Here is a 16,870-nt window from a genome sequence, read left to right as displayed (position 1 = left end):
CAGAGCAACTAAGCCCGTGAGCCGCAACTACTGAGCCTGCGCTCTAGAGCCCGTGCTCCGCAACAAGAGAAGCCACCTCAACGAGAAGCCCACAATGAAGAGTAGCCGCCACTCGCAGCAACTAGGGAAAGCCCGCACACAGCAACAAAGACCCAAAGCAGTCATAAATAAATAAATAAATGGGGGGGGGAGAAAACAGTCACAGAATTCAAATGGCCGCAAAAAAAATTTAGGCAAAAAACACTAAGAAAAACTTCTTAATTTTAAGGAATGTGACATACTGGATTCTTCAAAAGGGCTGCTGAGTCTCTTCACCAGAAAAATTTAAAGACAGGGTACAGATGAATCATGACCAATGACACCCAATCCTGTATCCCCAACTCCACACTCAAGGGCCAGTTTCCATCTGCTCTCTCCACCTACATACATGAGGTGCTTCTGAACCTTAAACCCAACAAGCCAAGCCTCCCTTCCTCCTGACTCCCTCCAGGTGATTTCCTGCCCAATCACCTTCCCAGGAACCCAGCCTGAAAGCACACTCCACCCCACCACCAAGAGTGGATCCCAGGCCAGCCAGGGCTTCAGGCTTGTTCACAGGCCCTGCGAGTCCAGTCACCCACTCCCCCACCGCGGCCTGCCTCAGCCTCGTCACCTCTTTGCCAGAACCATCTTCTATGAACTCCCTGGCCTCCAGAACCTCCCCTCATCCAGTCCACCTAATGCATGAATCTGTCACATTGATCTCTTAAAGCGCAACTCATTCACTCAGCAAACAAGTACTGACCGCTGTATCAGATAACCAAGGACCACAAACTTAGTGGCTTGAAACACCACAATGCATCTTAGGGGTCAGAAGTCCAAAACGGGTCTCAATGGACTAAAACCAAGGTGTGGGCAGGGCCGCGTTCCGTTTTGGAGGCTCTATGGGAGAATCCTTTTCTTCGCCTTTTCCGGCTTCTAGGGACTGCCTGTATCACTCCATTCACAGTCCCCTCCTCCATCTCAAGGCCAGCAACACTGGGCCAAGTCTCCTCACACCCCACCCTTCTACTTCTCTCCCGCCTCCCTGTTCCATACTTAAGGACCCTGGGGGTTACCCTGAGCCCACCTGGATAACCTAGGACCCTCCCTGCTCCAGTCAGCTGATTAGCAACCTTAATTCTGTCTGCAACCTTAATGCTGCTCTGCCTATAACCCCACATATTCATGGGTGCTGGGGATTAGGACATGGACATCTCTGGGGGCCCTTATTCTGCTGACCATAAGCGCCTGATACAAGGCACCGGGAGGGGCAAAGGTTAAACACAGACTTGGCTGTCAAGCTTGTGTTAGTTCTTTGATACCAACTGTTAACTGGCTCCCGCTGCTTAAAGAATTGAGCCTAGGGCTTCCCTGGTGGCGCAGTGGTTGAAAGTCCACCTGCCGATGCAGGGGACACGGGTTCGAGCCCCGATCCGGGAGGATCCAACATGCTGCGGAGCGGCTGGGCCCGTGAGCCATGGCTGCTGAGCCTGCGCATCCAGAGCCTGTGCTCCGCAACGGAAGAGGCCACAAAACGCCTGCATGCCGCAAAAAAAAAAAAAAAAAAAGAATTGAGCCTAAACCACTTAATCTGCTATTAAAGCCTTCCATGATTTCGAAACACTCCTGCAGGATTATCTCACACTACTTCCCTGAAGTACCCCAGCGCTGTCCTCAGCCTGCAGAACCGGGAGCACCCAACACACCGGCTTCTGCTCCACAGCCACACGCACACCGCACTCCAGTCACACGCCACCTGCCCTCTCTCTGCCTTCTCTGAATGCCCACAAAGCCCTGTTGCGCCAGTTGGCCATTCAGCAGTGACACAAAGGGTTCAGGCAGAGGGATGACCCTGAGCCAGCTGTGTGGCCCGGGCATGCCACTTGACAGCCTTGCTTTCATCATCTGTCAAGTGAAAAGCAGCCCAAATTAGTCTAAATCCGTTCCCAGTTCTACGAACTGGGGGGGTTTGTATCCATTTTTCTCTCAACCCCCAAAGTCACTGTCCAATCAAGGTCACCATCACGTCAACTGGATTAGTGCACTCCCTCCCGATAGAGGATCCCTGCCTCCAGCCTTGCATTGCTCCCCACTCCCCAAAAAGCATCTTTCTAGGTTACTCACCTCAAAACCAGTTAAAGGCTCTTAGGAAAATGTCCAAACTCCTCAGGGTGGCCCCAGACCCCTGCTTCCTCCTTCGATTTTCCTATCAGTTCCTCACGTGCTACCTGCTTCCTCGCCTTGGTGCCTTTGCCTGAATGCCTACTTCCTCTTTCCACCAGGCAGATGTCTGCTTGTTCTCCAGGCACCCTTCCCCGGCCCTCCCGGTCTGATTTACGCGTCCTTCCTGTCTGCGCCCATAGCACCCCACACTACGCTCTCCGTTCTCATCACCGTGGTAGTCGTGTCTGTTCCCCGTCAGGATCCTCCACACTGCAACTTCCACACGGGCAGCACCGTCAGTCAACCTCATCCACCACCCTAGGTACAGACTGGGGGTGGTCACCCAAATTCTGGATAGAGCAGAAGGACCTGCTCACAGCCACCCAGAATCAAGATGAGATTTCCCGGTCTGCCTTGCAGCGTCATGTGGCTGCACGTTTAAAGTTCTGGCCAAGCAGACATAAGCAAAATTGTCTAGGGGCAGTTTCTGGGAACTTCCCTAAGAGAAAGCACGAATGAATCCTCTGTCCTTCCTGCCTCTGTCTCTTCCTCCATCCTGCTGCCTCTAAGCCTTACACACAGTGAGCTAGGAGCCTACAGTTGGGTCATACCTGTACCTTTCTCCAGCCCTTTATGGGAAATACAATACCTTGTTTTGAGATGCCATTATTGGAACCATTACTATTTTGGAATCCCTGTCGCCTGCACTCAAATTTAATTGCAACACACACAGCCATATCCACAGCACCAATAATTATCTGTTGCATCAAGTACATACCTCACCTCTTCTACTGGATTATAATCTATTTGTCAGTAGGTGTATTGTCATGTGTCTCTGCGGGATTCATGCACCCGAGCAGAGGGCAGCACACAGAACTCCTCTACGGTGAATAAGTGTGGATGGTAAATGAATTGATGACCACGTGGTTACTGATGCAGACAGACTCAGTCCAAGCTACACGGGGCTACCTTAACCTTGGCTCACTGCTGCGGCCAACCAAAATAAAGTTAAAAAAAGAGTGTCTACACCACTATGTATAAAATAGATAACTAATGAGGATCTCTTGTATAGCACAGGGAACTCTACTCCGAGCTCTGTGGTGACCTAAATGGAAAGGAAATCCAAAAAAGAGGGGATATACGTATACGTATGGCTGATTCACTTTGCTGTACAGCAGAAACTGACACAGCAGTGTAAAGCAACTATACTCCGATTAAAAAGAAAAAAAAAAAGTGTCAGTTTCTACCATTATTTGATCAGGGAATAGTTCAGAGCCTAGACACCAGAGTTCGTTCTCTTCCTTCCTCGGGCACAGGGTCACCAGTGTACTCTATCACTGGCTTACTCCACCTAAAAGCTCTACAAGGTAATATACAAATAAGCAAGGTCCTTTAACACAGACATTAAAAAAACATCCTCTGCTCCTGGGCAGGTGGGATGTCTAGCAATTTGCTCTACTCCCTCAGCCTGGCTGGGGGAACAGCAACCCTAAGCAGGGAAACCAGTGCCCCAGAGCCCGCTTCCCCAGGTGGGCCCCTCATCTGTGCAGTGTTACGAAGTCTCAGGCCTCTCAGGCTACTGAGGCGTATTCACCTTCACACAGCCATAAGCACAGGTTACAGAACTGATCGTACGTGAAAGGTACATATTTAGAGACATTCGTGCAAGTAACTGGCAGATACCTACTCCATGCCAGACAGTACACAGGTTCCAAGGATACGCGGGGAGCGTGCCAGGCGCTGAGCAGAGACAGAAGGAAAGCACTCGTCATCCTCACTTGCTGAATGAGGAGACTGAGGCACACAGAGGTTAGTCAGTCATGTATAACCAAGGTTACACAAGCCGGAAGGGGTGGGAACATCTAATTGAGTCAAAAGCACGAAAGGTTCTAGGCTGTATGAGTTTGACTTACAAAGAACAGGGCCTTTTCTGTTATTTAGTTTGCTTTGCTTTTGTGTTTCTGTCGGTGCAGAGCAATTGAGGAAGCATCCAAATACAGCCTACAAGGCACATCTGGGGAGATGTGAGTCTGTGGTGTGTGCAGAGTGAAAAGTGCCGGCAGAAAACGACGCTGGATCAAGGATGGCCCTGACAGGGAATAAACAAAGGTGTTAGGGTGGAGCGCATGATCCCATTAACCTGTCACAAGACCTCTGTGACAGCACAGCTGGGAGCAGAACACAGGGAGGCAGGAAGGAGGAGGGGGAAACCAGGCACCTAGGAAGGACTGGTGGGCTGCGGACAGGGCAGAGCCCGAATGGACACCTGGTGACTTGACGGTTGGAGGGAGCGGGGGAGGGATGCAGCTGACAGGAGAAGGACCCAGGCAGTGCTGCCAGCCTGACGGCCTGGGCACACAGGCGATGGCGGTGCTCCTGGCCATGCTGGCCAACAGGAGACAGGTTTGGAGGGCAACCAGGTGAATCAGCAGATGAGAAGTTCTGCACCTGGAGCCGTGCGGCGCCCTCATGTCACTCTGGCTGCAGATCGTTCTCCTCCCAGGTCACTGCAAGAAAGTCTTCCTACCCTCCTCCGTTGTTGGGACGTCCTTGTTAACATTGTCGGCTCACCTGCATCTTTCTGCCCGGGTGGGCTTTTAAGGCTTCTAGGCGTTTGTACGCTTTTGGTTTAAAACCATGGGGGGAGGTATGGAGCCCATTGCTGGCAGGTCTTTTACTTGCTGATTGTGTATTTCTGGGGCTAGATTTTAAAGCAGCCCTTTTGGTTGTTACTAGGAAGACATGTTAGGGAAAGAAAAAAAAAAAGAGTGACTTTTGTCAAAAGCTAAATGCTTGAAAAATTGACCCAATTAATACAAGTTTTAGGTGAAGTTCTTTGAGACATGAAGGGAGGTAGGATGTGTTCTTGGAAAGGTCTTTTCAGATTCTGAAAGGCTTTTCAAAGTGCAAGCGTTGGGGTATCCCTGGTGGCACAGTGGTTAAGAATCCGCCTGCCAGTGCAGGGGACACAGGTTCGAGCCCTGGTCCAGGAGATTCCCACATGCCGCAGAGCAACTAAGCCCGTGTGCCACAACTACTGAGCCTGCACCCTAGAGCCCGTGAGCCACAACTACTGAGCCCACATGCCACAACTACTGAAGCCCATGCACCTAGAGCCTGCGCTCCGCAACAAGGGAAGCCACTGCAACAAAGAGTAGCCCCTGCTCACCACAACTAGAGAAAGCCCGCGTGCAGCAATGAAGACCCAACGCAGCCAAAGATAAATAAATAAATAAATAAATAAATTTACTTTTTTTTTTTTTTTTTTGCGGTACTCGGGCCTCTCACTGTCGTGGCCTCTCCCGTTGCGGAGCACAGGCCCCGGACGCGCAGGCTCAGCGGCCATGGCTCACGGGCCCAGCCGCCCCGCGGCATGTGGGATCTTCACCAACTGGGGCACGAACCCGTGTCCCCTGTATCGGGAGGCGGACTCTCAACCACTGCGCCACCAGGGAAGCCCTAAATAAATAAATTTAAAAACCAATAAATAAATAAAGTGCAAGCGTGGAAAAAGCTTGTGGCGAAGGGGGGCAAGAAAAAGCAGGTCCAGAAGTTTACTCTTGACTGTACCTGTCCTGTAGAAGATGGAATCATGGATGCTGCCAATTTTGAGCAGTTCCTTCAGGAAAGAATGAAAGTGCATGGAAAAGCTGGGAATCTCAGAGGAGGTGTTATAACAATCGAAAGAAGCAAAAGCAAAATCACTGTAACTTCCGAGGTGCCTTTTTCCAAAAAGTATTTGAAATATCTCACCAAAAAATATTTGAAGAATCATCATCTACGTGATCGGTTATGCATAGCTGCTAACAGGAAAGAAAGTTATGAGTTAATGTTACTTCTAGATTAATCAAGATGAATAAGAGGAGGAAGATGAGGACTGAAACTCAGTTACCTGGAGTATTTTATATGAATTCTTAAATAAAATTTAGGAAAAAAAAAAGAAATGTCTGAGATGGACAATGGGTTGGGTGGGTGGGTGAATACTTGAATCCATGGGTTAAGTAAATCACCCGCTGAGATTGGTTTTCCAACAGTACTTTGCAACTATTCACCTACATCTTGAATTTCAGGAAGCACTTTAAAATATGCCAGTCCCATTTCCTAAAAGATGGTAAACTCAAGCATGGAGCTCTGTACCAGGGCTCCATGTAGAGCGCCCACCTCACTCTGCACTCGCAGCCACCTTCCTCTGGGTCGCTGAGCCTCTTCCAAATCTACCGTGCCTTGCAAAGAAAACAAAAAGGATCTGCCATAACAAGCCCAGTACATACAGCATTCTCCTGGGTTCACGAAGTCCTGAAACACTGTCTTTAAGGGGGTATTTGGAGAAGCTCCGACCTGTTTCACAGGACAACCGCCTTCCTGGCTGAAACAAACTTGCAGACAATGCAAGGCCGCACAGATCTGGATATGAGATCCTCTGCAAGCCTCTAACTGGTCCCTTAAAGACCCAGCTTAAAGAGGCCGAGCTCTACTTCCACCCCATTTCTAACATACAAATCAGACTGCAGTTGCAGATAGCTGGGAGACAAACATTTAAGCGGCTTTTAAGCAACATTTAAGCAACATTAAGCAGCTACTTATAATTCTAAATCTGACTGCAGCCTGATATGATTACTTGATTAACTGACGTGATTACTTGAATATTCAAAATAAATTGTCATGGTCTCCAAGCTAATTCATACAAAATACACAAAGGCAGCGTTACAGCCTTGGTTGAAATTAAAAGAGGGTGGAGAAACATAATTAACAAAGATAAGTTATGTACCCCCCCTGGAGAGAAATGTCTTAGATTTTAATTCAAACCTGTGTAACATAAATAAGGGTGTGTCACGAAAACACATTTCTTTTTAAAAACTCAATCTAAACCTCCATATTTTATAACTGTTGTTCAGGTGTGTGTGTGGGGGGGGTGGGAATGGGAGGAACAGGCAGGGTTAAAATGTGTTTCCAAAAGAAAAAAGCCTGGTACGATCTGGCATTTTTAAAAGCAAACACAACCCAGCAATCAATCTATCATGTCCTCTACAGAGTGTCTAAAGCCAACAGTTATTTTATCACCTGGTAACATTCCATGTTAATATATAAACAATTCTGTGAATTTTGTGATCCTCATATTTTAGGAATTATGGTACTTAACAGCCATCATAATGTTGTCAGACCTAGTAACCCACACCCAGAAAGAAAACGAGGAAGTCCTAAAACAGTAAGAATCCCAAGAGGACTGAAGGGCTGGGGGAGATGTTATTCTGAACAGCCCGAACAAGCAGCCTTTAACCAGCCCTGTGTCAGAATGACCCAGATGTTCTCAAAACACACAGGATGTACACCTCTACTCAAGGGAGACCAGACAATCCGCAGACGGAGGCTGCCTGGAGGATGTGGGTGCCCTTCCCTCCCAACCCACACCCCTCAGGTCTTATACACCTTGTAGATCAAACCCAGGCGGCGCTGGGGTCAGACAAGGAAACCGACGCTGGATGCCCTCAACCAGTCTGGGTTTGAACCCGGCCTCTGTCACCTGCTAGCTGGGAGGCCTTGAACAAGTCACTTAACCTTTCTGTGCCTTAGTTTCTCATCTGTAAAACTGGGGTACCTACCTCATGGGGGGATTTGGTGAGGCCAAAATGAATTGACAGATGTACAGCACCTTAGAAAAGCGCCTGGCGTGTAGTGTATTTAGCACCCACAGAACAGCCTCATTCTCGTCATAAGTTGCAAACATTGCCCAACTGCAGTGTCATTTATTCTTCTGAAGAACATTATAACAGAAGATTGAGTCAGCTGAGTAAACAGTGCTTCAGTGAACATCCTATCCAATAGAGGGATTATTTTTTAACTACGCTCATCAAATTAAGTCAGTCCCCTACTTAACTTTTATGTATAATACCGATAGTCTGGACACCCTCCAAAGGAGGCACAGGTATTATCACCTGCAAGTTCTACACAGAAGTCTCAGAGGTGCAGTGACTGGCCTGCCGGAGCCTGCCCAGCCTTGTGGGGCAGAGCTGGGTCCCTATCCTGTGCAGCTGCTAACCTGAAAGGCCTCTTCGCCAATCCCCTTCCTATAGCTTTGCTAACTTTAAAAAAAAGCACAGTAGATGCTCTTAATAAACGCACCTCAGATCCACAGTAAAGCTAAACATTCGCAAGTTTTGTAAGAAGTAAGCTCAAATTTTCACAGAGGCACATATCAGCTCACAAACAGGGCAGACAGAGGTGTCAACAACTCCTGTAGATATTAAGGTAATGTATTTCTTCTGCCAAAACCTGAAGCAGAGTACCCTGTACACTACCCTCAAGGGACGTACAGCACACGGCCAAACTTCCCAGGGAAGCAAATGAATAATCATTGAATTCGGCGTCATAAGAACTCTTCTTTGGGGAAGGAGAAATTCACAATTACTCTGTAGGAGTGTGTGCTATCCCAAGACAGAAGGAACAGGTACTCTGGGGTTCAGAACAACTCAGATAAAATAAGGACCAGAGTGGCCAATTCTCCAGTGTGGCTTTAATTAGGTCTGTTTAGTATACACTTATCAGAGATTAGCTCTGACACAGTAAAACTGTTGACAATGGGGAAAGAAAAGGGCAGAGGGCGTGTGCTAGCAGGAGGGCGTGAACCTAGTGTCAGGACTGTCCTTTGAAACTGCAGGTGTTTCAAGAAGATGGTTATTCTAGGGGCTTCCCTGGTGGCGCAGTGGACGGGTTCGTGCCCCGGTTGGGGAAGATCCCACATGCCGCGGAGCGGCTAGGCCCGTGAGCCATGGCCACTGAGCCTGCGCGGCCGGAGCCTGTGCTCCACAACGGGAGGGGCCACAACAGTGAGAGGCCCGCATACCGCAAAAAAAAAAAAAAAAAAGAAAATGGTTATTCTAACTGCAGAAAGCATGAGAGTCCCAGCACTAAAAATCTTAAGTGAAAAACTATTTCCTAAATCCCAGTCAGCAAGAAAACATTCATCAAACAAAAGGTACCAAAGTCTAACTTAAGATACAAGGAATACTGAGACATCGCACACAACTGTGCTTTAAATAGGAAGCATGAGGATTCAGTCTTCCTAAAAACTCACCAAGTATGAATATTTTCAATCCAGGGGCCACACAATTCCAAAAGCAAATGCATAAGTCAAATAAAAGTGTCCCCGTAGAGGAAACGTGCCAGTGGGAATCAAAGAGCTTGGTAATGATAACATTTATGGGTTGAAATCGGGATCAGGTGGGAGGAGGGATTCTATGACAGAAACTCAAAATGAGGTCAGTCCACCTTCCTGAACAACTCACTCTGCTAGGCTGGAACATCTCCAGCGGTTACGACTAACCTCTTAAGGAGAAAACTGTAATTTCCATCACTGATTCTGACATCTACCTTACTGAGACCTAAATGACTTCAACTTTCATTCTCTATCCCTGGTCAAACAGAAACAAAGGATTTGCTCTCGGCAAAAGTGAAAATAAAAAATTTTCGTTCTGAGACGGACTTGAAAATCACCTTGGTGTGACTGTTTATTTTTAAAGAAAGGGACCAATGCCCAGAGTTGATTTTCTTAAGGCTGATGGCAAGTTTAGGATAGGGAACCAGGGCAGCCGGGCTCTATACAAGGATGAGGCACTCTACCTGAACCACTGTGCCTTCCAAACCTCTCAGATTACTTCCGTTTTAATAACAAAGAAATATGCGTGTGCTTTACCATAATCCTGTATTAGGAGGCAATGTTTATTTTAGTATCTCTTACGTGAGCTGAGGTAACTCAGTGGGTGAGAGGAACCCAGAGGCCTTGGTTCTCACTGCTGGCTCTGCCAGCAACTGGCTCCATGAGCTTCAGCAATACTGAGACTTTACTTTTCTCACCAACAATACGTCATTAAAAGCTGGGAAGCATCCTGATTTCAGTAATATTAAAATGCGAAAGACGGCTTGTGTGATTTCACCATGCCACTGACTGTAAGCTGCATCTCTACCCAGATATGTGAAAATGTGAAAAACTGCCTGAAAACGGATGAAATGTGGTGGAAACACACACCTGTAAAGTGGCGGACAAACACCAGCTGCAAAGAGGACCGCGGGCCTGACAGGGTGAGAAAGGGCCTGTCTGGATGGAACGTGGGCCCTTAAGATGTTTCCACCTGAGGACAAAGCCTCCTCCCTCTTACCCCACGACACCGCATTTCTTCTAACTCCCAGGCCTGAGAGCGCCCTTCCTCTTGCTGGCCCTCAATCCAGCTGGTCTCCAAGTTGCGTAGATCTTGTCCTAGAAACAACCTCATGTGATTAGCTCGCTGCAGTCTGTGCTCATGGCTGTGGCTCCAGGTGAGGCCTCACCACTGCCCTGGCCTCCAACAGCCTCCCAGTCCACCCTCACACAGCCCCGGTGTCCGTCCTCGCCAATCCCCGCCACGTACTCTGACCACACTCATATTCTTGGAACACAGGATTCACAACGCACTCCTTCTGGTTCAAAAGCTTCAGCGGTCCTGTTACCCAACATCTCAGGAAAGACAGCAGGCTACTGGGTCAAGTCCACCCAGGCTGGAATGCTTTGTGACCTTGGGCAAGTCTAAAACTTCTGAGTCTCCATTTCCTCATCTGTTAAGTGGGAATGCTCACAGTACCAATTAACAGTACTTGAGATAAACCCACATAAAAGGGCTCAATGCAGAGTTTGATATGTATTAAGTTTAATAAAAGTGAGCCCCCCCCCCTTTTTTTTTTTGGCGGTACACGGGCCTCACTGTTGTGGCCTCTCCCGTTGCAGAGCGCAGGCTCAGCGGCCATGGCTCACAGGCCCAGCCGCTCTGCAGCATGTGGGATCTTCCCGGACCGGGACATGAACCCGTGTCCCCTACGTCGGCAGGCGGACTCTCAACCACTGCGCCAACTTGCCTTTCTAACCTTTCTTTCCACTTCTGCCCTATTAGCTTCAGGCAACTGGGCTACTTGCTTTAATGCCCAATGATTCACTTGTTTGCTCTCCAAACTCCCTCTCCTAGAATGCCCACCCTCTGACCTCTGTGCGCCCATAAGATTCCTCTATGACAGGTAAAGTGAAATTCAAATATTGATTCAGTTCTGTTTCATTTAATCCAATCATCTCTTTGATGGGGCCTGACATCCTTGGAGGCCCTTATAGCCGACACACCCCCATGTCCACAGAGGCCCTTCCTGAAAGTGTAGTTAGCAGCCAGGTAGGTGAGATGACATTTAAATCCACTTCCTCAGTTTGGGATGGGCCCCAGGTTATCAGATTTCATTGCTTTAGTTATTACTTCAAGTAACCAAAGCCAAAATCAATCACCTCAAGGCCAAGGACCCTCTTTGGAAGGTGGTGGGAAGGGAAGTTCCCACATGAGAATATGGTAACAAGGGGTCCAGACTAGCTGGCAGTCATCTTGCAAAATCAGCCTATGGACATAACCAACATCTGAGGAGACTTCAGAGAAACAGAGCAAAAGTTCTGCCTATGGGACTTTTCAGGTCGGATGGTCATTTAAGCCCATGTGCATTGGGTTTTCTGTCTCTTGCACGAAAAACAGGCCCATCAGTTTTAGGCACTGATACATCTAACATGGTGAGCTCTGCCATAAAGCTTTCCCAGAAACAGTGAGACAAGCCCCCTGGAAATCTGCTTCTGATACCCTTCTAGTAGAAGGTGCAGATTAAGTATGGGTATAAAAGGATTAAAGTGTAAACTCATTCAGGAAGCCCTTTGGAGTCAGAAACTGTCCTTCAGCTTTGTATACAACCTCTTCCCCCAAGACACACACACACAGTACACACTCAGTAACTGACAAGTCAATTAATTAATAAAGAGAGTAAATCAAATGTGGGCTAAAAGGAAGGAACAGACTTGACACAGATTTAAAAATGGCAAATTGTTAATCTTGGATGGCTCGAAGATGGACCTTTAATCATGAGGTTAGAGTTTTAAGTTACAGAGTAACAGAGTTACATAAAGGGCAGAGCCCACTGACCAAATCCTCCCAGCAGCAAGGACAGAGGAAGGAGCATGTATGTTACAGAAGACAGAGCTATGTGATTTGGACAAGTCACTTGGCATCTCTAGGCCTTAGTTCTCAATTCTTTATAAAAGAGGTAGGGGATAGCGCTTCTCACAGGGAGGCTGTAAGAATTATGTACGGAAAGCAACTATTAATAGGAAGGTGCCCACATCAGTAATACCTGAAACTGAATGCATGCAAAGACAGACCTATTTTGGGAACTAACTAATGGAAAGATTATCCCATCAGTAAAAGAGTTGGTAGGCATAAAAGAGGTATTAGACTTAATTACAAATTTTCTTAGGGGAAGGATGTGGCCCCGAGTAAGAAAGAAATAAAACCATCATTCACACTCTCTACTATCTACTTAGGCATCAAAGTCACCCTAAAGGAAAGTAAACAGTTTTGCCTTGATTTGTATAATTCAAGTTGGAAATAAGACACCCAAGTACCGATACTCACTCCTACAAACAGGAGGGCAATCAACCGTTATGCTAAGAGGAAAAGAGCGGGCAGTGGAAAAAAGATCCTTGCAGACATCCAAAAATTAAGAATTCTGACACCCCTCCCGCACAAAAAAGAAAAAGGAAGCTCAGTCGATCCCAGGGAAGGAGATAACTCACCTCATTTTCAAAAGTGACTTTGCAGGAATGCTGGCATTAGTGTCTGTGAAAACCTAGTTTTGAATATTTTCCCAGTTACTTGAGATTCTCCAGCTGTCCTTGGCCACATCCCCTAAACCTCACTTCCCCTTCCCCAAGAAGAAAAATAAGTGAAGAAGAAACATTTATCAAACCACTATTTGGCAAGCCCCATGCTGGGCACTTTCAACTGTGTCATCTCTTGGAATCCCTAACAATTCTGCAACGTGAAACCTGTGGACAGACGAGGAAATTGAGTCAAGAGGGTGAGGACAGTGTCTGAAGTTATGATGTACTTTTCTTGAAAAAAAATCTGGCCATCAAATCTTAATACACTTTCTACGTTCACTTTTCAGCCCAGTTCTGTTCTATATTCTGTAAAATTAACCATCTGTAACCATCAATAACACTCTCCCTTTTGTCTTCAGTTAGAAACAGAAAAGAAATACAAAAAAGAGGAACTGTACAGAAAAAATTCCTGGCAATGAGAAGTTATAATCTGGGGTCAGAATCTAAAAGGGACGTGAGTGACATTTCTCTTTCAAGTACGGAGCTTTCCTTGGAGAATCCCAGGCAGCTTCCGAACGAACTAAAAAAGTGATCCGCTTATCCCTAACTGCAGACGGAAAGTTAAAGTGTTCGTCCACAGATAGGCTGTGTCCCTATCTGAGATTATGCACCGAACGCTGTTGGCTGAGAGGTGGTGCGAGCAAAACAAGTGCACACCAACAGGTTATCTACGGAATGGTTAGGCGAACAAGTTACAAAACCTAACAAGCAACGTTAGCTCTTCCGTCCTACCCTATAAAGAAAGCACTTCCTGCCACGGGGCCCGCTATTAAAGAATTAAGGCTGCTCGCTCCCCACTATTCTCCCGCCGCATGCCTAGGTTCCGCAGCCCAGCTCACAAGTCATGCACTGGATTCTTCCATACGGGACTCCTCACCCCTCACCCCAAAGTGGGCCAAATGCATTATCCAATTTGCAATCAAGAAGCCAGGAGCTGAGCTGAACTACAATCGTGAGCAGGGGAAACCATCAACCTAAAAGTGCAAGGGCACGGAACGGTTGCAAGACACAGTTTAAAATAACAAGCCTTGCTCCAGGCACGACTCCCTCCACCCCGAGGCGGGCGTGCAGACAGCGGGGATGGGGTGGGGGCCGAGTCTTATTGCGTGTACACTGTAAAAGAGCCTTTTCCTTGCCACTCGCAGCAGACGCGACCCCAGGGCTTCCCCGGCCGGCCCCGCGCTCAGACTCCAGTTAGGGTCTCCCAGGTGGCTCTCCAGTCCCCTCCCCCGCGCTTCCCCACCGGCCTCCCCGAGGATCCGCGGGCTACAGTTATCTGGTTTTAATAAAAACCGAAGCGTTCCCGGGCTAGCGGGCTCCCACTCCGAGGGGCAGAGGCGGGAGGGGTAAGAGAGAAAAGGAAAGGCCAGAGGCGCCGCGCACCGACCCGCGCATTGCGACCCCGTGGCAGCTCTCCCAGCTCCCTCGGGTTTTGTTCTCCCCTGAGGAAGCGCGATCGCTCTCGGGGCTCTTCCCCGGACCTCCGGCCGCGCCTTCATCCCGCCCGGGCGGGCAGACCCGAGAGCAAGAGCCCACCCGCCCCACTTCCCGTCGGCGCGCCGGGTGCGTTCCCGCCGCGCCCGTCAGCGTGCACACCGCCCGCCGACTGCTTCCACCGCCGAACAGGTGAGACAGCATCGCGCGTAAACTCCTGAGACGCCCGCACAGCTCTCACCCCGCCCGCCATCGCGCCCAGGAGCGGGCCAGCGCCCCCGGAGCTGCCGAACTCCTCTGCCACGCGGGCGCAGCGCGGGCCGAGCCGGCAGTCGCTCGTGCGCACCGGGCTCAGGACCCAATGGTGGGTCGCAACCCTCGGTCCCGGCCGCGCGCCGGCGCGGGTGTCATGGCCGAGCGGCGGCCAGGCGAAGTTTCCTGGAGCCGCCCGCTTACCTCTTAGGCCGAGGGTGGCTGCGGCTCCAAGAAGTGGCGAGGCGGCGGCGGCAGCGCCCGGGGCCAGCCGAGCCAGGAAGAGGCGGGAGGGAGTGCCGGGCCAGCAGCAGCCGCCGGGATGGGAAGAGGAAGGCTCCGGGTATCTACAATCTGAACGTGGGCTGACCGTGACGTCACAATGGCGCGGCCAGCCAATCGCCGCCGGGAGGCCGAATCAAGCGCTATGATGTCATGCGGCTCCGGAGCCAATCGCGAGACAATAGAACTTTCGTGATTGTAAATTCCAGAATCCGACGCAGTGGGGAACCGTGGTCTGGGTTGGTCCCCTCCGGTTCACGTGTCTCTGGGCAATTTTATCCCCTTTCTTCCTAATAAGCCTGCGTGGAACGCAGAGCCTGCGCAATAGCACCAGTGAAGTTCCCGATGCCCTGAACTCTGATTCTTTTAGTGCCAGGCGTGGCGAGGTTGTGTGGCCGCGTTTGGACAGCAGAAGCCCACTCTGGTGCAGTCTCCTCGCGGGTTCTGGAAGGGAGCCAGTTCTTCTTGGTTTTGGATGATAGGGTTAAATGCCTGCGGAGATCACCGGCGCGAACAAGATAAGGCAACAACAAAAAAGCGCTCAAAACTGATGCTATAGCTTAACTCCTGGTGGGTAGATTTACCGTGATTTTTCTTAGGGATTCTGATTTTCCCTTAGTGATCACTACCAACTCCATCTCTCCTCAAGACTTTTTGTAGAAGGAGAAAATGTGGTGGAGTAAGTGACGTCTTTTCAGCTAGACAGGTTTAAGCACATAAGACAAAGTGCTTTGTGCTCAGGGCACAAGTGGAAGATCCTTGCTGTTTTTCATTGATATTTGGATAATTTAAGGCCTTCATCATCCTAGTATCCTATGCTTTCCCCATATCCAGCCCCAGAAATTAAGCCTTTCTCCCAGTGCCCTCTGGCTGTATTTCTATTACCCCGTGCCCACGGACCCAACATGGTCAACTGTTTAATGTAGGCAAGTTTATTCATTTACGTATTTACAATGTTTATCATGTGCCAGCCGTTCCAGGACCTCGGCAATTGCCCATTGCCTTAAGAATACAGGTGTACAAACTATATACAAATGAGATAATGTAAACATAAACAAATAACAAGATTTTTAACAGTCGATTGCCATTCAACTCCACAAACACTGACTTCAGTTTGACAGATACTATGCTAGGTGTTAGAAATAAAAAACTGCAAGGATCCCCTCCCCCTGTGAAATGATATAGTCAGGAAACAACTACCCTGCAGAATGGTAAACACTACGATGGAAACCAAGATAAGGAGATTAATGAAGAACTGTCTGTCGAGGGGCGGGTGAAAAGCATATGCCAGAGGCCTAGAAGAGTTGGGCAAATGTATCTCCTTTATTCTTCACTTTTCTGCCCGAAGTTCAAGGCCAGAGCTGGTTCAGCTCTTCATCACCCTAACAAGTTCTATCCTTCCAGGTTTTAAAAGTTTCAAATTTAACTTGATATTCCAAAAATCTCCAGTTTTACCCAGACACAATTGTTTTTGCTGTGTTCACCTATCAAAATGTTTCGGCCATACTACCAAAATATCTGTATTTATTTTTAATTATGGACTTATATAACTGTCAAGTCATACATTAAATATTAAATAATTTTTCGTATTTTAAGAGAAAAGTAAACACAAATTTCTATTATTTTATTCCTAGCCTTCAAAGGACGCCTTTTGGGCTTCCCTGGTGGCGCAGTGGTTGAGAGTCCACCTGCCGATGCAGGGGACATGGGTTCGTGCCCTGGTCCGGGAAGATCCCACAGGCCGCGAAGCGGCTGGGCCTGTGAGCCATGGCCGCTGAGCCTGCACGTCCGGAGCCTGTGCTCCGCAACCGGAGAGGCCACAACAGTGAGGGGCCCGCGTACCGCAAAAAAAACAAAAACAAAAACAAAGGACGCCTTTTCATATGCCCTTGACAGATATGCCTTAGTCATTGTCTGTGTATCTTGGTTTCCATTAGAGCATTTTTCACTCTGCATTGTAGTTTCCTGACTGTCCCATCTTGTTCAATCCATGGGGTGCTTGTACCTTCA

At 48.5% G+C, this 16,870-nt stretch overlaps 1 protein-coding gene and 1 pseudogene across 2 annotated transcripts in view; one reads left to right on the top strand and one right to left on the bottom strand.

Moving 5' to 3' along the window:
* Positions 1–14,905, bottom strand: part of ELOVL5 (ELOVL fatty acid elongase 5) — a 68,932-nt gene extending 54,027 nt beyond the window's left edge. Inside the window, exon 1 of the mRNA XM_082664397.1 lies at positions 14,783–14,905. The gene's annotated coding sequence lies outside the window, so the exon portion shown is untranslated. The remainder of the gene's footprint in view (positions 1–14,782) is intronic.
* On the top strand, positions 4,549–6,065 carry LOC309828214 (large ribosomal subunit protein eL22-like; annotated as a pseudogene). The gene is made up of 2 exons: positions 4,549–4,587; positions 5,699–6,065. The product of its transcript is annotated as a large ribosomal subunit protein eL22-like (transcript).
* Positions 14,906–16,870: the final 1,965 nt, after the last annotated feature.

Source organism: Grampus griseus (assembly GCF_964374135.1).
Source record: "Grampus griseus genome assembly, chromosome: 10".
In the NCBI taxonomy this organism is placed as follows: Eukaryota; Metazoa; Chordata; class Mammalia; order Artiodactyla; family Delphinidae; genus Grampus; species Grampus griseus.
The sequence above is the reverse complement of the archived record's forward strand: the minus strand, read 5'-3'. Positions and strand labels throughout refer to the sequence as shown.